Source organism: Theropithecus gelada, chromosome 10 (assembly GCF_003255815.1).
Source record: "Theropithecus gelada isolate Dixy chromosome 10, Tgel_1.0, whole genome shotgun sequence".
Taxonomy (NCBI): domain Eukaryota; kingdom Metazoa; phylum Chordata; class Mammalia; order Primates; family Cercopithecidae; genus Theropithecus; species Theropithecus gelada.
This window is the reverse complement of record NC_037678.1, coordinates 65,275,853-65,303,511: the sequence shown is the minus strand read 5'-3', so window position 1 is coordinate 65,303,511 and position 27,659 is coordinate 65,275,853. Positions and strand designations below refer to the sequence as shown.

General features: G+C 55.3%; 1 protein-coding gene across 4 annotated transcripts in view; it reads left to right on the top strand.

Annotated features, from left to right (window-relative positions):
* Positions 1–2,856: 2,856 nt before the first annotated feature.
* Positions 2,857–27,659, top strand: part of SRC (SRC proto-oncogene, non-receptor tyrosine kinase) — a 61,379-nt gene continuing 36,576 nt past the window's right edge. For 2 of the 4 annotated variants that reach the window (XM_025400245.1, XM_025400243.1), the window contains exons 1-2: positions 4,162–4,437; positions 25,551–25,624. The gene's annotated coding sequence lies outside the window, so the exon portion shown is untranslated. Of the gene's footprint in view, positions 3,051–4,161; positions 4,438–25,550; positions 25,625–27,659 lie in introns of those variants that run through there. The other 2 variants (XM_025400246.1, XM_025400248.1) reach the window with 2 other exon arrangements.

The following is a 27,659-nucleotide window of genomic DNA, read 5'->3' as shown; positions in this document are numbered from 1 at the left end:
CTCTGCTCACCACCCTCCATGGCTCCCACCACCTCCAGGACGGAAGCCACGACTGGCACTCAGGGATCCTCAGGTTCCCCTGCCACCCTTCCCACCTTACTTTCCTGACTCCAGCCCAGCCGCCATGCTGTGCTTTGCAAACACCACATGCTTCTGCATGGAGTTCCAGACGCAGCGGCATCCCCATCTCTGTCTTTGCTCATGCTGTCCCTCTACCTGCACACTGGCCCTGTCCTGTTTGTTATTATAATTATTTTTTTTTAAGACAGGGTCTTGCTCTGTCACCTAGGCTAGAGTACAGTGGTACGATCATGGCTCACTGCAGCCTCAATCTCCTGGGTTCAAGTTATCTTCCCAGTTCAGCCTTCCCAGTACCTAGGACCACAGGTGCACACCATCACATCTGGCTAATTTTTAGGTTTTTTTTTTGTAGAGACAGGGCCTCACTGTGTTGCCCAGGCTGGTCTCAAACTCCTGGGCTCAAGTGATCCTCCTGCTTCAGCCTCCCGAAGTGTTGGGATTATAGGCATGACCCACCATGCCCTGCCTCCCTGTCTCATTTTCACCTGGCAACCATTTCCCCACGCTTCTAAACTCTCCATAGACAACTCTCTCCTCAACACACATGCTGGGTTAGGGGCCTCACTCTGGGCCCTGCAGCCCCTGTACTTGCCCATCCCTGACTCCTCTAAGTTAGAGACCAGAGACCAGCCTTGGTTTTTTCACTGCTGTATCCCAGCATGTAGCGCAGACCCTAGCACATAGTAGATGCTCAATAAACGACCACTGCAGGAGGAAGGATGAGTGCAGCCCAGCCAAGGGCCAGGGGGTGGGAACCTTCCAGGCAGAGGGATTAGCACGTGCAAAGGCCTCAGGACAGGGACTGCTTGTGGAGGGACAGCAGGAGGCAGGTAGAGGAGGGGAGGGGACCAGGGCCTGCACAGCAGGACATCTCTGTGGAAACTGTGAAGTGCAGTGCCAGGGGAGGTGCCAAGCCCATTCCACAGCCTCAGGCTAGAGCCCATCCCTCACCCAACCCTATCTTGTAGCCCTGAGCCTGGTGGCTTCAACTAGACCACTCACAGCACACCATGTGGAGAATGGCGGAGCTGGTCTGGAATTTCCCACTGAGGCCTGTGATGGGTCCAGTTTCCTGGCTGCTGCAGCAAGGGTGAGCTGAGCTGGGGCTGGGCATGGCAGATCAGCCACCATTGAGCCAGAGTCACCAGGGCACTAGGTGTGGTGTGGGCAGCACCTCTAATCCCATGTGATGGGACAACTCTGACTGGTGGGTTCACTGCCTCACCCTACCTCCTCCACCCTCCCCTCAGTTGTGGCTTTGACCCACCCAGGTTGAGGGAAGGAGGGAAGAGGAGGTTTCTGGAGACAGAGGACTATACGACCAGCACTCACCATCTCAGCAATATTGACGTCAGTAGCATCTATCATCTGCTGGGTGCTTTTGGGTTGGGAAGTGGTTCCTGTTGGTGTTCTAAGACTGGTCTGGGGCCATGTATACAGTTGGTAGTCAATAAATGCTTGCTGTCCTTTAATGATGATTTGCAGGAATTAAGCAGTGAGTTGCTGCTTTACCAACAAAGAATGTTTTAAGCAAAATAATTTGCACAAAGAGTCACTTATCCACCAGGCCAGACCCGCAACTCCCAACTGCATAATCCTGGAGCTTGCCAGGGTTGTTACCCTCGTTTTACTGATGAGTACACTGAGGCCCAGAGAAGGCAGGTTCACATAGTCACTGAAGGGAAGAGCTGGAACTTGAACTCTTGTCTGTAGGTCCTAAGTCAGTGTATGCTGCCTGGCCAACTGGGCAGTGCCTGCTCTGTGCTGGGCATGGGCCAGGCCTTGGTCACTGCCCTCAGGGTGGGGACAGACACACTCAGAATGGACTTGGCACGTGCCTCCATCAGGGTGTGTCAGGAAGCATGTTGTGGAGAAGGTGGCATTTACTCTGGACTTTGAAGAACAAGGCGAGGTAGCCAGGGACAGGGGCTGAGCATTCCTGGCAGGGGTTACAGCCTGAGCAAAAGCCCAGAGGGGTGGTTAAAAATAAAGAGCGCTTCAAACGCTCAATAATGAAACCATTGTGCTGGCCACATCCTCCTGAGAACCTCAGCCGCTGAGCCAGGCCCTTGAAGCCGGCGGTAGCTTCAGGTGCGAAGCTGCATCTGCCTGCAGAACCCTTACTTGTCTGAGTTGCCTCCTCTCTGATAAGAGCGTGTAGGGTATGAATGAGAATGAGATTTCACATGTGCTATGGGGGCATCACCTCATTTCATCCTTACGTGCGTCTTCTGGGGGCTGTGATATCTTTAGCCCACTGTTCAGGTTGGCATACTGAGGCTTCTTACATTATCTGCAAAGTGGCAGAGTTGAGACTTGAACCTGGGTCTGGTCCAAAATCTGTACTTTTAAGCTCCCTGTCATCCCAGTTCTCGAAAAGCCCAGAATTTTCTGTTGAACTCCTGGGGATGAATTTAGTGATGTGCTGGTACATATTGAACAACCAGCTCTGTGGAAGGAAAAAGAGGCTTGATTGGTAGCGTATTCTGATGTCCAAGGGGTAAATACTCCCACTGTGGCTGACATGGAGCTAACCAGTGTGACATTCTCGAATATGGACTTGGGAAGAGATGAGCACAGTCGGTTCTTGCAAGTAGGCAAGGGCCAGCTCCAGCGTGTCACTGGGTGAATATACCTGCCTCCCCCCGAGCCCCGTACGGCCAGTAAAGGCCTTTAGACATGTCTAAGGAATGGAAGAGGGCTGAGAAACCTGCTTCTCCAGCCGGGGGCCCGCCTAGCCCTGAGAAGCTGCGGTTAATCTTTAAGCCAGCCTTGCAAACAAGGGCAGCCATTTCGCCTGGCTTCTGCTGTTGACTGGCTGTGGCACCTCAAGCAGCCCCTTTCCCCTTTGGCCTCAGTTTATCACCGGAAGAGCTACTATTCATCTAGCACAATCCGACCATCCTCACACTGGTCAGTTTCAGCCTTCCCAGGAATCTTCTCTGGCCACGTTCACTCCGGTTTTACAGGTGAGGGGGCTGGGCTGGGAAGCTGATGGACTTGTCCACCCCACAACAGAGGGGCAGCTAGCCTAGATGCGAACCTAGATCAGTGTAGAGTAAGGCTTTGCTCATTCCTGGTCTCCTGGAAGGTATTTTGTACCCAGAGGCCTTTGCCTTCCACATTCTAGGGTGCTCCTCCCGGCTCCTCTCAGCAGGGACCTTTGCCCAGGGAATAGAAGCCTGGCAAAGGCTTCTATTTGTCTTTGACCTGGCTGGGCCTTAATTTCCCATCTGTGAAATGGGAGAACTTTCAAAGAAGGAACATGGAGGCAGGTGTGATATTTAAAGCAGGACCCAGGTCCACCTTTCCCTGTGCTAGGATTCCAGGACAGGTGAGGAGCCAAGGGTGGGGTGCCCAGCCCCAAAAGGATAGCCCTGGAGCCTGTGCCAGGGGGTGATAGGGGAGTCTTTGTGGCCTAAAGCAGCATTTCCTCAATGTCCCGTTTTTCCGCTACACTTCCTGCCCTGATTCAGAGATACTTAGCCTCTTTACTTACTTGGAAGTGTGAGTGCCACTCCGATGCCCTGGCCAACCCCTCCTAAGCAGTAATAACTGGAACTAGGGTACTTCCAATGGGCTGCCAGGGATGTTTTTTCCTTACGCACTTAAAATGAACCCACAACTATTAAAATAAAGGTCGCTCCTCCCCACCCTGTCCCTCCTGCCCCAGCCCCCACTTTGAGAAACTCAGGTCAAGGTTAAAGTCTAGGGCCTGGTTCTTGTCAGTGCCTCAGTTTCCCCATCTGTAAAGTGGGGCGATCTTCCGCCACTCAGGCCAGGTGGTGGTTAGGATTAAACCCTGAAGTCGACCTGAGCAGCTTAGCCTGGCGCCTGGCCCAGAGCGGGCGCTCCGCGCCCGCTGATATTATTACTAATTGTGATTTCGGGAGAGGCAGATTTGGGGCGTAGAGGGTGGGTGGGTCGAGGAGGGCATTTTGGCCTGGGGGCGGATGGGGCCCGCGGGGTGGGACGCCCTGGCGGAGTGGGAGGCGGGGCTTCTCTGCCCGGTGTCCCCACCCCGCCTGGACCCCGGCCGTGCCTGGGTCTCTCCCGGGTCACCGGCGGGGAATCCGTCCCCGCGCGCTTCCTCCTTCCTCCTCCTCCCGGCTGCCTGCCGGGCCCCTCCTCCCAGCTCGCGCGCTCCCTCCCTCCTCTTCCCCTCCCCGGGCCGCCGCCGCCTCCTCCTCCTCCTCCTCCTCCCTTTCTCTCTCGATCTGTCTCTCCCAGCCCGGAATCCATTCCGGCCTGGGAGCCGGAGCGGCCAGGCCGCCGTCTGCCCTACCCGCCGGCCGTCCCGCGGTCCGCCCTTCCGTGCGTCCGTCTGCCGGTGCGCCCGCCCGCCCGCCGGCCCAGGTGAGCGTCCCCCGCCCCTCCGCGGGCCCCCCGTCCCGGCCAGCGCGGGGGAGCCCCCGCCCTGGACCACCTGGGTCGGATCGCGGGCCCGCGGGGGCTCCTGTCCACCCCCCAATTCCCACCCCCCGGGCCAAGCCGCGATACCCGAGCGCCGGGCGGGCGCACAGGGCCATGCCCAGCGCGGCCTTTTGTTGTGATGCCGCGGGGGGAGGGGACTGGGCGGGGGGACGCAGGGGTCCTGGCTGCGTGGGGACCCCCTCCAGCTAGTGCTCCCCATAGGATCCCCCAGAGAAGCGGGTGAGCTGGGCCCTAGCCCCCGGGCCAGGTCTAGGCCAAATCTGAAATCTGAGCCAGTCGGCGCCGCCTCTGGCTGGGCTGCCCGGTCCTGCGCCCCCCGGCCCAGGGTGGGAGGTGGAGGGGCTCGGCAGGGCAGGCTGAGGGGCCCCGGGGTCAGGGCGCCAGGCCGAACCACCAGGACCTCCCTGCCCTCATGGGGCCTCGGGTAGGGCCTGGTGCTGCCGGCCTGGAAGGGACTGGGCCAGACTGCGTTTAGTCTCCACTGCCCACAGCCCCCAGCCTCGCCCCAGAGCAGGCCCAGCCACCAGCCGGCTCAGAAGTTGGCAAAAGTTTTGGGTGTTGGCCACCGGGCCAGGTCCACCTGTCTGCCTGGGCTGGGATTGGGGGTGGGTTTGAGTCCTGCACCAGGGCTGCCACTTGCCCTGCTGTGTGTCCTCAGACAACTGCCTGCCTCTCTGAACTGGGGTCCTCATTGGTGGCAGGTGGGCCTGGCTGGAATTGCTGGGCTGGTGGAAGGATGGGGTGAACAGAAGGGGCTCACCTTTGTGGTATCCTTTCAGCACCTGTGTCCTTCAGGTGGACTTAGGAGTGGACAGAGCCTGTGTGTGCCCCTGGGCAAGGCCTCCTGAACTTCATGGACTCTGTACAATTTGGGGCAGTGGTTGCTGGGTCACCTGGGGTAAGTCCAGGCCCAGTCACAGCCACAGTGCAGCTGGGATCAGACTTGGTTTCTAGGGTGGGCCAGGCTGGTCCTTTTGCAGACCCTCTTCTCAGCCCCCTGGCTGGGGAGTCAAGGCACTGAGGCTTCTTGTCTTGCCCAGTGACCTGGGCCAAGAGACTGCCCCACTAAGTCCCCATACGTGAAATGAGAATCCTCAGGTGAAGATTCTAAGCACTTCTGCAGGTAGAGGCTTGGCATGTAGTAGATGCTCAATAAATGAATTGTTCACTGGACGCATTGGCTGAGAAAGATGAGTGAGATGTGAGGTTGCTGGCCAGTTCATCCTAGAAGAAGATGGGTTGGTGCCTTGAGAAAGAAACAGCCCTGGCACCATCCTGCCAGCCAGCAGCTGGGTGACTGACTGTAAGCAACTCACTTTTCCCTTCTGGCCTCAGTTTTGCCACGTATAAAACTGGGCCAATGGTAATGACAGCTGCCAACATCTACTGAACACCTTTTAGGAGGTAAGGACTGTTGTTTATCCTCATTTTGCTGATGGGGAAACTGAGGCTAAGAGAGGGGAAGTGACTTGACCAAGGCCATACAGTTGCAAGCTGGAATGAAAGCCCCGACCTCAGAGACCACAGTCTGGCTGCCCTTGCATCCCTCCAGTGATGGGGCAGTGGAGGCTCCCAAGACAGGACTGCGCACACAGCAGGGCCGGAAAAGACTGTTGTGCTGAGGGATTGAATGAAAGCCACGAGGCCTTTTTGGTGATGTGGTGATGTGGTCTTTCCACCCAAGGAAATGATTTACAGTGTGTCACCTCTCTCAGCTGACTGCCTGCCTAGGCCCTCCCGCGTGCCCCTGGGCCTTTGCTTCTAAACAGTGTCCCTCCCAGAGCGCCCTCTCCTCCAGGTGCTTCTTATCTACCCTTGCCCCACCAGGCTTAGCTTAGGCCCATCTCTTCTAGGAAGAAGGGCCCTGGCTGTCTCTCCCTGTCCCCTAGCTCTTCTTGGAGCATGACTTACCCACAGCTCAGCCTGGTTCCTGCTTTTGCTTCTCTGATTGTGACCTGGGGGGTGGGGTGGAGGGATGTCTGGCTCCCTCAAGCCCCAGGAACCGGAGAGGAGATGGCTCGGTGACCTGTTGAGGGACCTTATGCCCATCTCTCTGGTCCTCAGCTGACCCCATTTTCTCAGACCTCCCCATGTATAAGCATTTGTGACCCCTGTATTGAGCACCTGCTGTGTACCAGGAACTTGGAACTGGGGCTGAGCAGTATTGTGCTGGAGTTAGTAGGGAGTGGGAGCTGTGGGAGTCTTGGAGGCTCCTAGAAGGTGGCAGGGCCTGAGCTGAGGACTAGCAAGAGTTCACTCAGCAAAGAAGGGGAGAGGGAGCTCTTTTTCCCTTCCCAGGGGCTCTGGGGTGGTGGGGTGTGGTCAGCCTGGTTGGATACTTGCTGGGAGCCTGGGAACAGGTCCTTGGCCTCCCATAAGTTTGAATCTGGAGGGTGAGCAAAGTTGCAAACAAGTTGCCAGTTGAGTTACTGTATAATCACAGATATGATAAGGGCTCAGGGAGAGAGGCCTGGGGTACAGAGGAATCTTGAAGGAGGCATGTAGGGGTTGACCAGGCATAGAGTTAGGGAAAGGGCTTGCCAGGCAGCAGGAAGTGCACGTGCAAAGGCCCTGGGGTGTGTGCCAAGATGTGTGCTGTCATGGAGAATCAGTGGGAGAAGCTGTGAGGCTGGAGTGTACACAATGAAGGGGAGTGGGTAAGAGGTAGAACGAGCGGGTGTATCAGCAGGGCCGGACCATGCTGGGGCCTTGTGGGCCCTGGGGAGGAGTTTGGCCTTCATCGTCACACAGGGGGCTGATTGGTGTCCCCTGTGTGAACAGCCTCAGGCTGGAGGCCAGAGGTACAGAGCTGACCAATAGAAAGATCTGGCGATAGAACTAGATTTGTGGGCTGGACTCCAGTATTTTATGGAGGCCTAGATCAGGTCTCAAGAGGATCGGGTATTTGAGGCTGGGCTTTGGAAGTGGAGTAGAAGTTCACTAGCAGCAAGGCTGGAGAGGATGAGAGCCGGGGGTGTGGGAAGTGCAATGCTGGGTGGCGGGAAGCTGGGAGTGAGGTGGGGAGCAGGGAGGGGTCAGCCCGAGACATGGGGACCAAAGATTTGATAAGGGCTCAGGAGTCAGACAGGCCTGGGTTTATGTTGCAACCGTCCCACTTGCTGTGTGTCTTTGGATCATTTACTGTATCTTTTGAGAGACTTAGTTTCTTTGTCATGAAAATGGGGACAATAGCTATCTCCTTGTTAGATTAGGGTTAAAGGAGGGCTGTGTGCCCAGTGTCTGGCACCGGTAGGTACTTGGCAAATGGGACCTGCTTTGCACTGTTGCATTGGACAGGTCACTTGGCCTCTCTGGGTCTGGCCCTGCCATCTCTGTGGTCAAGCCTTTGCCTGGCTGATCTCATTGAGTCTGAAGATGCCGGTTGGGGCAGGGCTGGCTCAGGAGAGGATGTTGGCAGCCAAGGCTGCCAATGTGCAGGGTGACTTTGGGTCCTGCCTTGCACTCTCTTTGCCTTCTCTGTGTGTGAAGAGGCTGAACGGGGGAGAATGCCATGTGTCTAGCCTAGCCCCGCTTCTTCAAAGCCTGCCTTCGGTGCAGTTGGCCCCATTTTCCAGTTGTAAGTACTAAGACCCGGGAAGGGAAAGCCACTTGCCTAGGGTCTCCCAGTTGCCAAGTGACAGGGTCAGGCCTTGGCTGTAGGGCTCTGGACTCCTAGTCCAGTAGAGCCACTGAAAAAGGCTGCCACTTCCCTGCTCTGGGCCTTTTGCCGGAGCTTCATTTCCTGCCTCGGTGTGTGTCCCCACATCTCTATCTCCCTTCGGATTCCCACAGCCCTTTCCTTCCCCTCCCAGGCTCCCACCCCTTATCTCCATGGAAAACCCCTCTGGCTTCCCCTTGAACTCCTGGGGGCCACTTCCTCTGGGGAGCCTCAGTTTCTTCATCCCTGAAGTAGGATAGTGAGTCATGGTTCCCAGGATGTCCCAAGAGGACAGAAATAAAGTGCTTAGCACACATTAGGGACTCAATCAGTGGAGGCGGGGGAGGGCCAGGCACCTGCTCAAGTCCTGCCTCCTCTGGCAGCTGATTCCCTGTCCTGTGATTCAGTTTCTGAAGCTGTGAAATGGGCCTAGGGCTTGTACCTAGTAAGGCTAACAAGAGGATGGTATGAGGCTGTACCTTAGGTCCCCACCTGGTGGCTGGCTCCGTGTCTCTGTTCCTGGGGGAGGGATACCCAGTAGAGGCCTCCTCTGTGTTCAAGGCCTCATTCCCCGCTGTTTGTCCAAAGCCAAGTCACTTAGTCTCTCTCAACCTCAGCCTCTGCACACCTCCCTTGTGAGGATTAAATCAGCTAATGTATTCCCAGTGGCTCAAATCTACTGGGTGCTTGGAAATTTTTATATTTTTCTTTCCCCATTCTTTTCCCTCTTGGGGACTCAGATATTATCTAGTATAGGAAAGGCTCTGAGCTTTCATCCCCCTGGCCTAGAGTGCTGTGTTGAGAAGCATTCTGAGGCTTAGTGTTGGCTTCATGGGAAAGAGTGCTGTGATAGATTAGTCATGTCTGCCATGGGCAGATGATAAGAGAGTATTGTATATGTGCCATGAGTTTGTCATTCTTGATCTATTCTGACCTTCCCCTTTCACAGATGGGGGGATTGAGGCCAGAAAGACCCAGGGCAAATCATCTAAGCTGGGAAAAAAATGCAGAGCTCTTGTCTTTGATCCAGGACTCTCCCCAGCCAGCCAGCCTCCTCCTTCCCACAGTACAGCCTGGTAAGGCTGAGTCAGGGATAGATGACTGGGGAGGATCTCAGAGCTGGGAGCCAGACCTCCATCTCCCTACTCCTTGCTCTGGGTCCTTGAGCAAGTGACTTTCCCCCAACCTTTGTTCCTTTGGTCTTCCTTCTCCCTTAGAACTACCCAGAGAAGTTCCAGAGTAAAAGGAGAAGCCAGAAGGGAGGAGAAGTTGAATATCTTGGCCAAATCCCTTCCTGTCTGGTCCTCAGTTTCCTCAGTATGGTGAGGACTCCTCCCATTGAGGCTCTGTGATGGTAATCCTAGCTGGGGAGTGTTCCAGGGGCAGGCCCAGTGGAGTCCTCTTAGATGCTCCTGTAGGGGTGGGGATGTCTGTGGTGGGTGGGTGGTGATATCTGTGGACCCACTGAGAAACTTTAGGAATGAGTTCTTTTGAACCCTTGGACCTGCTGGGCTATGAGGCCGACACAGGCAGAATCCAGTTGCTGGGAGTGGAAATTAAGCTGGAGTGGCTTCGGGAAGCATGGCTTCCCTGTGGGGTCTGATTAGCTTCTCTTAGGCTGCTTTGCCCAAATTCATGGCCTTGACTTTTACCTTATCTGATATTGATATCTTCATGTCATGCCCTTCTGAGCTGGATCATAATAAGGTGACCCATCGTGTCCCTTGCTCCATCCTGGGAGCAGTCAAACTCTTATTCCTGTTACATGGAAAAGGAAACTGAAGCTCAGAGAGGCTAAGAGCTGGGGCCATAGGAGCGCAGCAAAGTGAGGTGTGAGCCCAGATTTCTGGTTGCTGAGTAATTTGTGGGGATCTGATTCCTATTAAGTGTGTACCCAGTGTGGCTAAAACTTTTCCCAGGTATAGGAGGGGTGTGTTGCTGGGGGCAGGTAACCCTGACTCTCTGGGTTCCAGCTCTGGCTGATGGATTCCCCAGTCGGACCTGGAGTACTGGGATCTTGGGTGCTCAAGGGTGCTTATGCCATAAAGGGTAATGGAATTAGCAAAGCCTTTGAAGGCAGTTGGTTCTGGGTTCATATCCTGGCTTGGCCACTTGTCTGCTGTGTATGATTTTACAGCTTAGAACCTCAGTTTCCCCATCTGTGAAATGGGGATGATGAGGCTGGCACCAGCTTTGACAAGATGGCATGAGGATCCGGTGAGCCAATGTGTGCCAAGTGCTTGGGTGCGGGGCCTGCACTCAGGAAGTGTGTGATATTTATGAATGCCTGTTAGAAAGGTGATTCCCTGATGAGGCAGGAATCCTGGGCCTCTGCAGGTCGATTGATCCAGAAATCCCCAGGGCAGTGACCGGCCACCTTTGTCTGTGGTTGGCTTGTTCTGTGGGGAAGGGAGTGGGGGGAAGATTAACTAGAGACAGACAAACTTGGTGGCTGGATCCATTGGAAGCCACCAGCTCCCTCCAGCCTCCCTGAGCCTGGCTCCTGCCTTAGCCCTTGCCTGCCTGTGACCTAGCATAGCCTCCCAGTGCCCTGATGCCTCACCCTGGCCTCCCTCCTCCCCCTCACTGAATGGGCCCCTCTCTTCAAAGGTGGATTCTATTTGAGCATCCTTGCCTGTTTGACCTGAGAGGCAGGACCTGTTCCTGCTCTTGTTTTTTGGGAGGCAGCTAAAACTCAGAGAGAGGCAGGGATGGGCTTAGGCTGCACATCAAGGGCTGTAGCTATCTTCCTGCCTGCCTGGGATTGTCGGGCCACACACCTTTGCCTCTGCAGCTCCCACTGCCTGATGTGCCCTCCCTCTCAGTACCCCTCCAGTGGCTGAGATGCCTCTGGCTTCAGAAGGCCTTCGTGACCACCCTCCCAGTCCCACTGAGTCCATGAGTCCATACTGACCCCACATCTGCCGCTGAACTTCACCTTGTCCCTTCTTTGCCCTTCCTCATGGCTCTGACACATTCTGCCTTAGATGGCAAGTCATAGGATTCTTTTTGCCTGTAAGGGAATATGGTAATCATCACTCACAAGGGCACAGCCCTTTACAGTTTACCAAGAACTTCCCGCAGTTACCTCTGTGCATCCCTAGCACCAGCAGGGCTGAGATAGGCAGAACCACTGTCATAAACTTTGTGTGGCAGATGAGGAAACTGTGACCTCAAGTCAGGGTCATGCCAGGTGCTCTCTCTGCTTGGGCAAATGGAACTGGACTCTTGCCCCACCGAGCCTGTCTCCTCAGTCTGGAACCCCTCTCCCAGAGCCCTGTGAAAAGCATGACTTATTGTCAAAAGGAGGATTTGGAGGTTCAGAGAGGTAAAGTGACTTGCCTGAGGTCACGCAGCTCTGAAGGGACTTGGAGGGTTCCTTCTAAGAATCAGAGAAGAGGCAGATTAGGCCAGTTTTCTTCCCACTTCTGAAGGGAGGACCAGACACGCCCGGGACCCTGAAGGAGCAGTGAGCCACGGTGAGCCCTGGTGGTCCTTTCAGCCAGCGTTCGTTCCTCCGGCACAGAGTTGAGCCCTTCTGCAGTGCCAGGCAAATGGTTGTCTCATGCTCACAGCAGCCCCACAGGGTAGTGGTCCCGGCCCCATTTCACCAAAGAGGAAGCTCAGGAGCCAGGGGCTTGCCCAAGGTCATCCAATGCATGGATTTGAACCCAGGGCCATCTGGGCATGCCAGGCCTGCCCCGCTTCATCTGGGCTGAGCCCTTCTCTGCTTCCACAGACCCTTGATCAGCCCTCCAGCCCTCCCCACAGTTCCTCACTGGGCAGCGTGAAGACCGGGAGACTTCTCCTCTACCCCCAACTGCTGTCACCCACTAGCCGTGTGGCTTTGGTGAGTCAGTTTAACCGCTCTGTGCCTCAGTTTCCCCATCTGAAAAATGAGCCTAGTGGTAGAACCCACCCCATGGGCTTGTTCCAAGGATGAAGTCTTGCGTCCAATGCTCCCAGCAATGCCAGCACATAGTAAGTGCTCGATGCGTGTTGTTATTTTATTGTAATTTGTATTGACCTGGGGAAGAAGGGAAAGACCACCCCGTTATCCAGATGGGAAGATGGAGAGAAAGGAAATAACATCCACCAGGTCACAATGTGATGTCACAGCCAGAAGTCTCTTGGGGCACATTCTGCTTTCCAGAGGGGGAACTGAGGCCTGGAACCTGAGAAGGGACTCAATCAAGGTCCTAATTTCTTGCCTTCAGTTTGGGTTGCAGCCTCCTTGTCCACCTGCTTGCCCTGGGACTATGGGTCAGTTGCTTCCCCTCGCTGAGGCTCAGTTTCCTCATCTGGGAAATGAGGGTAACAAGCGTGCATCCGGTGGGGCTGGGCTGGGGACTGGGTACAGTCATCTCCATGAAGCATTTAGTTCAAGGCCTGGCCTGGAGGCAGCACTCAACAAATAGCTGCAGGGACGGACTTCCAGGGCTCCATTTTCTCATCTGTGCCATGCTCTGTGCATGTTTCTGGGGAGACAGTTCCATCACGCCTCGCCAGTGTGGCCCCTCAGTTTCTTAGAAGCCACCCTAGGCAGGGGCAGGGGCTGGGGAGGTGAGGTCTGGCTTTCTCTTCTGCCTGGGAGGCCAGGGCTGTGCCTTGTGGACTTTTTCCCTGAGTTGTGCCAAGTCCTCAAGGCTGGGCCTGGTTGGGAGGCTGCACCAATCCCCACCAGGCCTTCTGGGTGCCCTGTGGTTGCCAGCACCCAGATCCTGCCACATCACTGCGTCTGCCTGCCTTTGCTGCCGCGTGCCCCAGGTGGGGCTTCTCTTTCTTTCTTTTTTTTTTTTTTTTTTGAGACGGAGTCTCGCTCTGTCGCCCAGGCTGGAGTGCAGTGGCCGATCTCAGCTCACTGCAAGCTCTGCCTCCCGGGTTTACGCCATTCTCCTGCCTCAGCCTCCCGAGTAGCTGGGACTACAGGCGCCCGCCACCTCGCCCGGCTAGTTTTTTGTATTTTTTAGTAGAGACGGGGTTTCACCGTGTTAGCCAGGATGGTCTCGATCTCCTGACCTCGTGATCCGCCCGTCTCGGCCTCCCAAAGTGCTGGGATTACAGGCTTGAGCCACCGCGCCCGGCCCTGGCTTCTCTTTCTGAGCCTTGGTTTTCTCACCTATGAGATGGGGTCAGGAGTCTTCCTCACCAGGCTGTTGGGAAGGCTTGATGTGCTCATTCTCCCCATGCCAGGCTTATAGACAGTGTCACTGTTAATGGGCATGGCTGTGAGGACGGGTAGGATCCTGACTGGCAGGAGGGGCGAACAGCATCCTGGGTAGAAGATACACATGAGCACAGGCTTGGAGGTGGCACAGTTTTGGGGAGCACCCTGTAGCCAGGTGGGTGAAGTGGGAGAGGACCCCATAATGTGGGGATTTGGACTGGTGCTGCGTGAAGTGGGCAGGACCTCAGCGCCAACTGTGGTGATTTTGGGTGATGCTGACTCCCCTGCCCTCTAAACTTTAGATTTCTGTTTGAAGCCTCGGGAGCAGCCTCCTGCCCTCCCCACCCCCACCCCGCCAGGTGTTCCCGAAGGCCCCGGAACCAGATGAGACATAGTTCTATTTGGGGACAATACTGCTGTTCCCGTTTCTCTCCTGTGCCCTAGTTTTAGAAATGGAGTGGGTTTGGTTACCAGTTGGCCATTTGCAGAGAGCTCCCCCCTCCGCCCACTCCACCCATACCTTAGAGCTGTGGGCATCACGGGCAAAATAGGACTCAGTGCTGTCACTGGGAGCGGCTCCTGGGCTCTGCCCCTGGGTTCTCTGGGTAGGGAGTTGGCAGCTGGACTCTCGCTTGTCCACCGGTGATATCTGGGCCTTGTGATGGCTGCTGGGAACCCTAAGGATGTGCTTGGGACATAGCTTATATTTTGGGGGAGCCAGACACAGACCCCAATAATTTTCCTATGGCACCACGGAGTAGGGGCCATATGAACTATGGTAGCCCAGCACAATGCCAGGAGAGCTTCCCGGAGGAGGTGATACCTGGCCTGGGTCTTAAAGGGTGAGCAGGAGCTCATGAGAAAAAAAATAAGGGCAAGGGTGGGCTAGGAAGAAGGTACCGTGTGCACAAAAGCCTGAGGGTAGGTAGTAGCCAGGAGGTGTGGATAGCCGGGGAGGTGGGAAGCAGCAGGCGTGTATGGGGGGTTAAAATGTGGCTTGGCTGATCAGGCAGAGCCTCACACTCTCACAAGGCACTCAGGCTTGGGCCTGGGGCTGATGAGAGCAGAGCAGGTTGAGGCCGGACTCCTGCTGCAGGTGTGGAGGACAGGGAAGGATCAGATCAGCCTCAGGGGCTCAATTACTTTTGCCAAGTAAAGGCAGCCCACAGAGGCTAGGGTTCAAGACAGGGATCAAAAACCTCTCGCTGGGGCAAAGGTAGAGGCTGGCCTGGGTCCTTGGAGGGAGTGGGTCGGGGAAGACTTCCTGGGGGAGGAGATACTCTGATGGAAGAATGGGAGGGACCTCTAGCGGGGGATAGAGCTTGACAAAGGGCCTGAAGGTGCCTCTTGGAGGTCCGAGGAGCCATGGAGTCTGGACTTGGGTCAGTTGGCTGGTGCCAGTGGGTAGAGGGCGTGGGGGGCCTGCTCCTCGGGCAGTGAGGAGGGGCTACTGGACGAGAGTCATGTATCCCACGTTCTGGGTAGTGCCTAACTCAGGGTCAATGTGGCTTCAGTGAGGTGACCCTGGTGGCCACACTGAGAACAGATGGGCCTGGAGAGAAGGGGGGTACTGGCAGGGGAAATGGCCAGGTCTGGGATGGACAGGGGAGTGGTGGGGGGCAGGGTGGGAGCCTCTGCCCCTGGGTCCTTCTGCCTGTCCATCCTTTTCTCGAAGACGCCCACCTGGCAGGAAGTGGTGGAGATGTGCTGCAGCCCAACTGGCAGATTCCCAAGGTGCCTGGGGCATTGGGCAAGGGCTGTGGGGTTAGGGCCTGGCCTCTCTTCCTTTTCGGGTAAACCTCACCAGGGCAAAGCTCCCCTACTCGGGTGAAGGGCTAGGCCTGATGGCCTCTATAAAGACCCCCTCTTCCCTCTTGAACCCAGAGGGTCCGGACTCTAGACAGGGGGAGTTGAGAGCCGTGGCTGTTGGCACTGGTGCCAGGTGAGCCTGGATTAGAATCCAGGCTTTGTTACCTGCTGGCTGGCAGACGTTGGCCTTTGAGAGCCTCAGTTTCCCCATCTGCAAAAATGGGGGTCACACTAGAGCTTCCCTCCTACAGCTCCTGAGAAAATGAAATGATCCTGTGAAGAGCTGTGCCAGCACTCTGCCCGCCTCAGGGGTCTGTGACTAAAGCTGTTGCTCTAGCCGGCTCGCGGACTGAGATTTGCTGGGCTGTGGAGGGCCGCTTCCGGTCTACCCTGGGCTCTCAGCACAGAGGACAAAGCCCCTTTGTGGAGGGCGGATGGAGCCTGAGAGCCCCCGTACTTGGGGAGCAGGGGACTGCTTGCCCCTTCTCTTCACTCAGCTCCCCTGGGAGAAGGACCTTCCTCAGACACAGAGGGTGGGAAACGAAAGTTGGGCTGTGCAGGAGGAGAGGCTGGGCTGGCTGCGGCTGCCCTGGCCAACCTCTGGCTGTGAGCTCGGGTGGGCCCTTCTTTTCTCTGGGCCACTTTCTCAGGCAAGTCCCAGGTCCACTGTGGGTGCCCTGCTTACTCCTCCATCCATCCATCCATCCATCCATGATCAGGTACTCACTCCATGCTGGGCTGTGTGCCTTTGGCCAGTGTCTGTTCTGACCCGCTGGTACCCAAGCATCCCAGCTGTTCATTGTTTTGAATATTACACCTGCTGCAGAGTATTCAACTATAGGAAAGACAGAAGTGGCTCCGTCCCCATGAGACGGGTTCTTACACAGTGAGTGTTGTCAGCAGAGCTGTAATCATCCATGCTAGGAAGCGGAAGCTGAAGATCCTCACTGAGACTGGGGTTTGACGGAGGCTTTCTGTGAGGAAGTGGCTTTGGAGCTGAGACTTGGAGAACAGAGTTGGCCGGTGTATCAAGAAACAGGTGGTCGAGGCAGGCCTGTCTGAGCAGGTGGCTGAGTCCTGAAGACCTGAAGGAGGCAAGAGAGTTGAGTGAGCCTCCCGATGCACTGTAGGAGACTGTATCTCTTCCTGCTGGGGACCCGATGCCCTGCATATGCGATGTGTTCAGTCATTAGTGAGGATTTTGATTACTGTTGTTTTGGTGGGGAGTAAGGGCCTGCGTGTGGGCTCAGGCTCACAAGGGAGGCAAGTGTAGGTGCGGGTGGAGTGTGCTGCCGGTGCGGGAATAGCAGGTGCAAAGGCTCTGAGGCAGGAGTATGCTAGCTTCTCAGGGAAGGGGCAGGCGGCCGGTGTGGATGGAATAGAGTGAGGGGAGGGATGGGGTTGGTGGAGGCCACTGAGGGCCCTGGAGGCCTCTGTGACGACTTCGGCCTTTGTGTCAGGAGTGTGGGTACTGTGGGTGGTATTAAGCAGGAGCGAAGGGTTCAGACATTTCAGAAGGGTTCCCTGCTCCATATTAGCCAGCCTGAGAGGAGGAGGCTGGGTCTGGCTGAGGATGTGGTCATGGTGGGAGGGAGGGAAGTGGATTCAGAGTGTGTTGGAGGTGAAACTGACAGGGCTTGGAGCTGGGGAACAGCAGGACGAGAGGAATCATCGTTCCTCTTTTGGGCAGCTGGTGGTGAAGGGCAGCATCCCCTCATAGACAACGGTGGGCTTCTGGTCCATGTGGGCCGCCCTCCCCACATGCATCTGGAGCTACACAGCCCCAGGGCTTCCCCACCTGGCCCTGAGCGCTGGCCCAAGTCCTCTGGGTCCTGCAGCTTCCGATACTGGATGTACCTTAGGTGAAGCTGGCAGGATTCTACCCATTTTACAGGTGAAAATACTGAGACTGTGAGTGGCACACCCATGGCCTGGGTTACACAGAGGGGCAGGGGTGGGTCTCAGCCTCCCTAGGACCAAGGGGAGCTATGGACTTGGGGAATATGGACTCTGTCCCCTAAACGCCAGCCAGCGACTTCAGAGCATACCTGGGACAGTACCTGTCTCAGGGAGATGGAGGCTGCACAGTGTGACCTTGGGGATGGGGCCAGGAGGCCTGAACTCCAACTTGCCATGTGAATTGGGCCTCAGCTTCCCTTCCTGTGAAATGGGCACAGTAACGGTCCCTACCTTGCAGTGCTGGCAGGAGGAGCCGACGAGGCTGAGTGTGAAGTGCTGGCCCGATGCCCTGCATGCACAATGTGTTCAGTAGTGAGTGAGGATTTTGATTACTGTTGTTTTTGTGGGGAGTAAGGGCATGTGTGTGCGCCCGGGCTCTGGCCATGGTCATCCCAGAGCTGGGCTTCGGGGAGGGGCTGGAGGGCTGAGTGGCCTCTTACAGGTAACTCAGCACTTTGGGATTCACAGTCCTGGAATCCATCCCAACGCCACTTTCCACACCGGGAAACAGAGTCCAGAAGGGCTCGTGGATGCATTCAAGGCCCCCCAGCACCTTGGGACAGATCAGGGTTTCCGTGCCGGGCGGTCTCTGCGCAGCCCAGTGCTCACCTCTCCTTGCCCTGTTCAGGCGCTACCCACTTCCAGGCAGTATGCTTCCTTGGAGGGCTTCCAGGCCCTGCACAGGCCCCGGTGGGAAGGGATACAAGCCCCTACAGTGCAGGCCAGGGGCTGGGGTCTGAAAGAAGCCCCTTTTCTGCCTGGGAGGAAGCTGAAGAGCAGCCAGGGCTGGGACAGTTGTACTCTACAGGGTGTGAGTTGGTAGGAGCTCCTGGCCCCCCTGCTGGGCCTCTGCCCTTTCTGGGCTGCAGGCCCCATCCCCAGTGCACCCCTCCATCTCTGTCGGTGTCCGCCCCAGCCTGCCGTCTCCACCCCAGCCCCACTGGCAGAGCCGGTTTGAGCCTACTGTCCCTGAGCATGTTTGCGCCGCAGACACGGGACCAGACATGTTCTGGCTGCCCTGGCCCGCGCACGGCCCCTTGCTCACTCTTCACTCACTCTTTGCTCACTCAGCAAACATCCCCTGGGACCTCAGTTCCCGGCCTGGGCTGTGCTGGGCGGGGATCAGGGCCTAGAGTTGTCTCAGACTTGCTTATGCCCTGTGTAAGCCAGGGTGGGCAGAAGCTCTGCCCCAGAGATGGACCAGGCCGGTGGCAGAAGGGCACAGTGGCGGGGCATAGGCTGTGAGACTGGACAGATCTGGGGCTGAGGCCTGCCACCTCTTATTCCTGTGGGGCCCTGGGTGGGGCCCATCCATCTGTCTATCCATCCCACAAATATTTTCTGTGCTCAACAATGTTCTACAGGCTGCAGATAGCAAGGAAACAACCAAAGATCCCTGCTTTTGCAAAACTCACATTCTAGAGGGGGAGACAGAAAAACACAACAAATAAGGAAACTGCACACATAGCCCATAAGAAGGGGGTAAGGGCCACGAATCCATAATGCAGGGAAGCGGGTGGGTCTGCTGGCGGGCTCGTGGAGGATGGGTCACAATTAGATGGTGGCCAGGGAAGGCCTCACACCTCAAAGAAGCTCACAACAAAGGAGGGGAGGAAGGAGCCATGCAGCTCCTTGGGGAGGGAACAGCCAGTGCGGAGACCCTGAGGCAGGGGAGAGCCTGGAGTGCTGGTGAAACTGAAGGGGGCCAGGGGTACAGAGTGAGAAAGGGGAAGAACAGGGGAAGAATGGAGGGAGAGGAGGGCAGATCAGGGAGGGCCCCTGAGCCATCTAAAATGCAGGCTTTGGACTTGGAGCGAGATGGGGTCACACGAGGGTTCCGGGTGCACCTGGCTGCTGTGTGAAAAGCAGACTAGGGGGTGAGGGTGGTGGCGGGTGGACCAGTGAGGTGGCTGCTGCATTAGTCTGGGGGGTGGCGGTTCGCTCAGTAAAGTCAGTAACTTTCCTAAGGTCACACAGCAAGGAAGGGGTAGTTGTTGGGAGGGTTAAGGGTCCAAGCATTTTTTTTTCTTTGCATCATTTAAGTTAGTCTTGCTTTTCCCATTCTATGCTGGAGGCATGTTCATAGAATGAGACCCATGAACCCATCGCTGAGCCAAGCACCACTACCCGTGGCCAGTCCCGCCTCCTCCACACCTGTTCTATCCCATCCTATCTTGTGTCGTTTTAGAGCAAATCACAGGCATCATATTTCATATGTAAAATATTTCAGTGTGTATCTCTAAAAGACAAGGACTCTTGTGTTTAAAAAGTAGCCATACAACTATAGTCCATATAAAATAAGTTAACAATTTCTTTCTCTCTCTCTCTCTCTCTCTCTTTTTTTTTTTTTTTTGTGAGACAGGGTCTCACTCTGTCAACGAGGCTGGAGTGCAGTGGTGCGATCTCAGCTCACTGCAGCCTCAAGCTCCTGGGCTTGAGCGATCCTTCCACCTCAGCCTCCTGAGTAATTGGGACTACAGGTCCCACACCACACCTGGCAAGTTCTTAAAATTTTTAATTTGTAGCGATGAGGTCTCTCTATGTTACCCAGACTGGTCATTCCTGAGTCAATTCCTGACTCAAGTGCTCCTCCTGCCTCTGCCTCCCAAAGTGCTGGATTACAGGCTTGAGCCACTGCCTAATGGCTAACTTCTTAATATCAGCAAAAGTCCCCTCCTCTCCCAGATATACTCTGATGGTGCCACTGATGTCTCTGGGCTTCCCCTCCTTGCCATAAAGTGAGGTTCGTAATAGCCACCACTGTCATGCTATTGTGAGATCATTCAAGTAGGATGCCTAACACAGGCCCAGCACATAGGTGCTCAACAAGGAATAGCTACTCCTACTATTTTGACTGATAGCAAACACTTAGTGCACACTTGCTAGGGTCTGGGCCCAGTCCTGTGTGCTTCACAGATACAAACATATTTAATCCTCACAACAGTCCTTTGAAGTAGATGATGTTTATCACTATTTTATGAGAGGAAGTGGAGCCACAGAGAGGTGGAGTAACTTTCCCAAGGTCACACAGCAAGGAAGGGCCAGAGCTGAGTTTTGAATCCTGGCAGTCTAGCTCTTAATCCCTATGTGGTGGAGGCTATGTAAGCCCAGAAAAGGGTGGGGGTCCCTCTCTCAGCTTGAGGGGGGGGGCAGGCAAGGTCAGACACTGCCTGTGGTCAGGCCCAAAGGGTACACTGTAGTTCATGGGGGGCAGGGAAAGGGGAGGTGGGTGGTGGAGCTTAGGGGAGGGAAGAGCATGTGCAAAGGCTTGGAGGCTAGAGGGTAGTTAGGAGTTTAAGGGAGGGTCAAGGGATGGGAGCTTGTGGCAGGCCCCCTCCACCCCAGTTTGACCTTGGTCCTGTGATCACCAGGCTGGAGTGTAGAGCGTTTTTATCATCTTACGATCACCGTAGTCTCGGATGCTGTCTCCTTCCTCTGAGACCTGCCAGAGACCCCATTTCATGGATGAGTAAAGGGAGGCTGACCTTCCTGTGACCACACCGCCAGGGGTAGGCCACCTGCAGGCTTGAACGGGGCCAGGGGGTGGGTTTGGAGCTCAGACTGGGTTGTGTGGAGGGGCCTGGCCACTAGGCGCTCCTGCCCACCAGTGTCCCTGGAGGGAGATACTGCATGGGTGTGGGCGTGGAGGAGGGGGCACTGTGTGTTCCCAGAGCAGCTGGCAGGGAACAGCGGGTGCTGTGGGCAGGGGCCGGCTGGCGGCCATCTCCACAAAGCACATCAGCCATCAGCCATCAGGGTGGGGCCACTGTGCCCTGACCTCCATCAGGGTGGGGCAGCTGGGGGCTCTGGGAGAGATGACTTACCACTGGGAGAGAGCAAAACTTGCCACCTCAGTGTTCCCTGTGGTCCTTTCCTGACGCTGAGCAGGGGTGGGGGTGCTGCTGAGGGCCCCTGTGTGCGGGTAGAGATGTCGGGGTCTCTGTGTGCGGGCAGAGGTGCCGGGGGTCTCTGTGTGCGGGCAGAGGTGCCGGGTCCTCTGTGTGCGGGTAGAGATCCTGGGGTCTCTGTGTGCGGGTAGAGATGCTGAAGCCCAGGTTAGCTCTTCTTGTTCTTCTTTTATTTTTTTCTGAGACAAGGTCTCACTCGGTCGCCCAGGTTGGAGTGCAGTGGTGTAATCGTAGCTCACTGCAGCCTCAAACTCCTGGTTGCAAGCCATCCTCCCACCTCGGCTTCCCGAGTAGCTGGAACTCTTGGATACCACTATGACCGGTTACATTTTTTTTCTATTTTTTTGTGGAGATGGGGGTCTCACTTTGTTGCCCAGGCTGGTCTCAAACTCTTGGCCTCAAGCGATCCTCCCATCTTGGCCTCCCGAGTCACTGGGATTACAGGCGCAAGCCGCTGCTCTCGGCGCACAGTGATTCTGATGGAAGCCTTCCCTCAGCTACGTGGTGGTTAGCCCTCAGCAGGCCGGCCCAAGGTTTTGTCTCCTCTACCAGTTTCTCCTCAGCTCAGTGCTTTGGGGCCTGGTGCCCCCAGAATCTTATCCTCAGTGCCATTGCCCTCAGCCCACACTCTTATTTCAGGGCAGGCCTTGGCCTTGTTGTGTGACCAAGGGCTGGCAGCCCCCTCTCAGCCTTAGCCTCCTCATCTGCCAAGGAGAAGGGCCCACAAAGGCTCCCGGGGGTTGGGGCTGTGACCTCCCAGCCTTGTGAGCTGCCCTACCCACCCTGAGACGGGGCTGCCTGCTGATAGACAGATAGATAGGGATGGTACCTGGAGTGGGGTGGGGAGGTCTGTGAAGCCTCCTCACCCCTCCAACTCACCAGTCCCTAGATACTGTCTCCTTCTCAGTGACCTCACTCCGGGGCATGGGAGCCTGGAGGAGGGAGAGATGGTGGGAAGTGGGTATAGGGAAGAGGGAGCCACCCCCATGTGTCTGTCTTTCCCCCATTTTGCTGCTGAGGAGACTGAGGCTGCAGGACTGAAATGGACATAGCTCCCTCACCTTTCTCTAAGCGGTCCCAGCTGCAGGCCCTGTCAAAGCCGTCCCACCTACCTGGGTCACACTCACCACCCTCTCTTCACAAACCGCCTAGCCTTTGGGCCTCAGCTGAGATATCCCCTCCTCTGGGAAGGCCACCATGGGCAAGGTCTCCTCTTGCCCCTCAGGCCCTTTGGAGCTGGAGATGACTGTCCCTGAGAAGACACTGGGGGAAGGGCCACTGTGCCCTGACCTCCAGCTCCCAGGGGCCTGAGAAAAGCTTCCTGGCCCTGCTCTCAGTTTTGCAGGCCTTCGTGACTTGCATTGCTGAACATATCCCTCTGGGGGTCTCCCCTGGGCCCCCTCGTGCCTAGGCCAAGGGCCAGCAGTGACCCAGTTACACCGGAACCCACTCTGGCCAGACCTCGCTCTGGACAAGGCCCTGCCCACCTGGCACTCTGGTCCGCCTGCGCCTCTGCACCCAGGCTCCCTCCTGGGCTGCCCTTGCTGTGCTCCTCACAGGGGAGGTAGGGGAGGGTGGGCTCTGGTGTCCCTCAGATCTGGTTGGCATCCTGGCTGTCTGCCCTCTGGCTGGGGCAGCCTCCTGGAGCCCCCGTGGCCTTGTGTGTGAAACGAGTGTGGCCACAGCTTGCTACAGGCTGCTGGCAGCTTTGGAGGGGAGCGTGAACTCCAGGCGGAAGGATGTGAGGGGGAAAAGCTGATGGGGAGAAGCATGGGTTTCTGCACTCCCGTCAGCACACCCCATTCCACCCCTGGCCTGGACCAGAGCAGCTGGTAACATTGGGTTTTGCCAGGAGGAGCCCAGGCTCCTTCCTTTGGGTGTTTCCAGGGCCCTGGGTGGCCGTCCTGGTTAGGAAGACATGCAGAGGGTTAGGGGTTGTCACTTGGCTGCTAAGAGTTGGGATCTCAGGCACACCATTTAACCTGCCTGTGCTTCGGTTTCCTCATCTGTGCGATGGGGTGATGAGTGTGGCGCATGGCAGGTGATGCATGAATATCAGCCACCGCTGCTGTCAGTGTTCGTATCCCTTGCTGTGAAGCCTGTACCTTTCTGCATTTCTACACTTGTAGAAAAACACTGCGGGTGAGCAGGTCATTCTTTTTTTTTTGAGACGGAGTCTCGCTCTGTCTCCCAGGCTGGAGTGCAGTGGTGGGATCTCCACTCACTGCAAGCTCCGCCTCCCGGGTTCACGCCATTCTCCTGCCTCAGCCTCCCATGTAGCTGGGACTACAGGCGCCTGCCACCACGCCCGGCTAATTTTTGTATTTGTAGTAGAGACGGGGTTTCACTGTGTTAGCCAGGATGGTCTCGATCTTTTGACCTCATGATCCGCCCGTCTCGGCCTCCCAGAGTGCTGGGATTACAGGCATGAGCCACCGAGCCCAGCCGAGCAGGTCATTCTTTTGATAGCAGGAAGGAAAAAGAGAAGCAGGGGAAGATCCCTGCCCACGGGGAGCTTCCACTCCAGTGTGAGGGGCAGGAAGTGGGTGTTGGGCTTGGAGGAAGGCAGTGCCCATCTGTGAAATGGGCAGGCTGCGCCCCCTCTCATACTTCTCCCAGCCTCAGCCTTGCTGTCTCTGGATGCGGCCAGTGCTGGCAGGGGGCCCTGACCCCCAAAGTTGTTGTAGTGGCCTGGGCCCTGGTGGCTGCTCCCTGCCCTATTCCTGCCCTATTCCTGGCTCTGTGGCCTTGGGCCAGCCACTTTCCCTGTCTGGCTTTCCATTTCCCCTCTTGGAAAATGGGCCAGCCATGGGGCTCTGCTTAGTCCCTGGGGTAATTTCCAGCTGGGAGAGTGGCCTTGGGGAGCAGTGCCCACACTGGCCTGGGGCATCAGCTGGCCATCTGCTGTCTTGGACGGGCCCCAGGCATCTCACTTGGCTTCTCTGAGTCCGTCTCTGTGCCCCCACCTGGAAAGAGGGGCAGATTGTTGCTGTGTAGCAGGGTCTTGGTGAGAATAGAAGTCTGAACAGTACCAGTGAGAATCTAAGGTTAGGGGCACAGCAGGGACCTCTGTTCATGGGGCACGGCCTGTGTGCCCAGGTCTTGGCGTGGATTCACCTGTTAGCCTTTGCAACTACCTGAGGGTGACTATGGGCATCTCCATGGTACTGAAGGAAACTTCAGTCCATGTGCCCAGAGTCCTCTTGTGGTGGCAGCAGGGTCCCCTTAACCATGATGCCCCCACCTGGCTTGGGCAGGTGCCTGACAAGCCCTTCTGCTCTCCCGTCAGAGAGAGGATGGCTGCCAAAGGGCCAAGTCCCTGCCCGCCGCCTTCCCCCTTCATCCCCGCACAGGCCTGACACTACACCCACCGCTGCTCTTCCCTGGCCCGCCTCCCACCTTTCCCCCGCCACTGGGGCATTGTTATCAGGAGGCATTCCAGGACTGGCTGAGAACAGCTTCCACCCTGGGCCCTTCTGAGCGGATGTGATCACTGATAGGATGCCCTGCTGGGGCCTCCTTTAAGGAATGGGCTCTGGGGTACGAGACGGTGGAACCCAGATAGTCCGGGTTTGCCTCCCAGTGCTGTGTCTTATGAGCTGTGTGACATCAGGCAAGCAGCTCCACCTCTCTGTGCTTCAGTTTCCTCATCTGCAAATCAGGGCCCGCCACAGAGGGCTGGGGTGGTTCACTGAGTTCCTAAGCATGGTGCGTGCCACCCAGCAACACCGTGATGGTGACGCTGTAGCTGTTGTTATCCTCTGAGGACCAACCATCCCTCCTCCTTGTGGGGCCCCTGGTTTATTTGGCCTCTGTGTCCACCCCCTGATGAGGGCATGGCCGGAGGACCCCTCTGGACTTTCTCTTCTCCAGGTCTAGAGGACAAGGAGAGGGTGAAGCTGAGAGAGGCTATGTTCAGAAATTGGGAACCTGCTGTGTGATCTTGGATGGCCCCTCTCCCTTTCTGAGCCTCCATTTCCCGGCCTGCTCTATGAGCCTGTGGACCTGGCCCCTCGTTATCCCTGTCACGATACTTTCTGTAGTTCCTCCCTCGGCCAGCCCAGCTACATGGCTTTTGACTGTCTTTCCCACTATGGCATCAGTAGGTGCTCATCTAAGCCTTGTTGGAGAAGCCTGGCAGTGCACCATTGAGTGACTGTCCAGGGCTTTCCCACTCCTGGCCTTTTGCTTGTGTGGCCCCCTTTGCCAAGAATGTGGCCCCCATTCATCTCTACTTGTGGAAATCCTTCTTGTCCTCGAAGCCCTTCACAAATGCTGCCTCCCCCAGGAAGCCTTTCCCAGTTTCTCCCAGCCAGAGGGGATGCTGGTCCTTGGAACACTTGCTCTGAGGCTCTCTGGTGGTCCCTGTTACAGTGCACTGCAGTGTCCATAGTTACAGATGAATGGCAAACAGGGACTGTGCACTTACTAGGAGCCAGGCACAGGGGGAGGCCCTGAGCTTGTGCTGTCTTATTTCATCTTCCACACCAACCTTGCAAGGTGGATATTAATCCTATTATCCCTCCCTTTACAGAACAGAGAACAGAGGCTCAGAGAAGTGAAGCAACTTGGCCAGCTATGAGAGACAGAACCAGGATTTGAAACCAGGTAAGTTTGTGTTTTTTCTTTAAAAAGGAAAGAAAAAACATCACACACACACACACATACACACACACGACAGGGAAAAGTAAGTCTCTCTCACACCCAGGTCTCCTTGCCAGAGTCAACCACTTGAAAAAATTTCTGGTGTATCCTTCCAGGGAGATCCAGGCATATATAAGCATGTATATTAACAATTTTTTTAGCATAATGTGAATTTCAATAATGATGGGAATGCCAGGTGTTGATATTTTTAGCTTCCGCACTTGACTCAATATTACACATTTGCAAAGAATTTTGTTTGTGTCTTAGACAGGGTCTTACTCTGTTGCCCAGGCTGTAGTGCAGTGTCACAATCATGCTTACTGAGGCCTCGAACTCCTGGGCTCAAACGATCCTCCCACCTCAGCGTCCCAAGGAGCTGGGACTGCAGGGAAATGCACCACACCCAGCTAATTATTTATTTTTTTGTAGAAGCAGAGTCTCACTATGTTGCCTAGGCTGGTCTCGAATGTCTGGGCTCAAGCAGTCCTCCTGTCTTAGCCTCCCAAAGTACTGGGATTATAGGTGTGAGCCATCACCCCCAGCCAGAAATTTTTTTCTCTTTTTTAGACAAATGATAGCACACAGTCTACCCTGTCCTCAACTGACTTTTTTCTCTTGACAGTGTACCTCAGAGGTCATTTATTTGTGCTGCATTTTTCTTGTTCATGGTTGCGTAGTATTCCATTGCATGTACGGTGGTCACACTGTACTTAACTAAGGACAGATATTTTGATTGTTTCCAGTCTTTTGCTTGTTCTAGACAATTCCACAAATGAATATCCTCAATCATATGCCTTGTGTTTGTGTGTTCTTTTAGGATTAATTCCACACTGCAGGGTCAGTGGGTGTGTAATTGTGATAGGTATTGCCAAATTGTCCTTCAGAGAGATTGCGCTGGTGTCCCCACACCCTCTGTTCTCCTCACTCTCACCAGCATAGGATGTTACCAAATTTGGGGATAAATTGCATAGGTGCAATTTGCCGAGCTGATAGGTGAACAGTGGCCCCCAGTGTAGTTTATTTGAAAAATGTGTATCACAGCTTTACTGAGATAAAATTCACATAGCATACAATTTATCTATTTAAAGTATACAATTCGGTGGTTTTTAGTAGAGTCACAGAGTTGTACAATCGTCACCACAGTCAAATTTAGAACATTTTCATTACCCCACAAAGAAACTTTACCCATTACAGTTACTCCCCACTTCCCCCTAAACTTCCCTCCCCTAGACCTTGGCGGCAACTAATCTAGTTTCTGTTTCTATAGATTTGCCTATTCTGGGCATTTAATAGAAATGAAATCATTCAAGTGTACTCTTTTGCGGCTGACTTCTTTCACTTAGCATAATGTTTTCAAGATTCACTCATGTTGTAGCATGGATCAATATTTCATTCTTTTTTTCTTGCCAAATAATATTCTATCATATGGATATACCATATTTTATTTATCCATTCATCAGTTGATGGACATTTGGGCTTTCTGGCTATTACGGGTAATACTGTTCTGGACATTCATGTGCAAGTTTTTGTGTAGACATATGTTTTTCATTTCTCTTGAGTGTGTACCTACGAGTAGAATTGCTAGATCATATGGTAATTCCATGTTTAACTTTCTGAGGAACTGCCAGATTGTTTTGCAAAGCAGCTGCACCATTTTACATTCCCATCAGCAATGTCTGAGGGTTCCAGTTTCTCCACATCCTTGCCAACATTTGTCTTTTAGATTCTAGTCATCCATCCTAGTGTCTGTGAAGTGGCATCTCACGGTGGTTCTGATTTTTTTTTTTTTTGGACAGGGTCTCAGTCTGTTGCCAAGGCTCACTGCAGCCTCCAACTCTTGGGCTCTAACAATCCTCTCATCTCAGCCTCCTGAGCAGCTGGGACCAAAAGTGTGTGCCACCACACCTGGCTCAGGCTCATTTTTTTTTTTTTTTAGTTTGTAGAGATAGGGTCTCACCGTGTTGCCCAGGCTGGTCTTGAACTCCTGGGCTCAAATGAT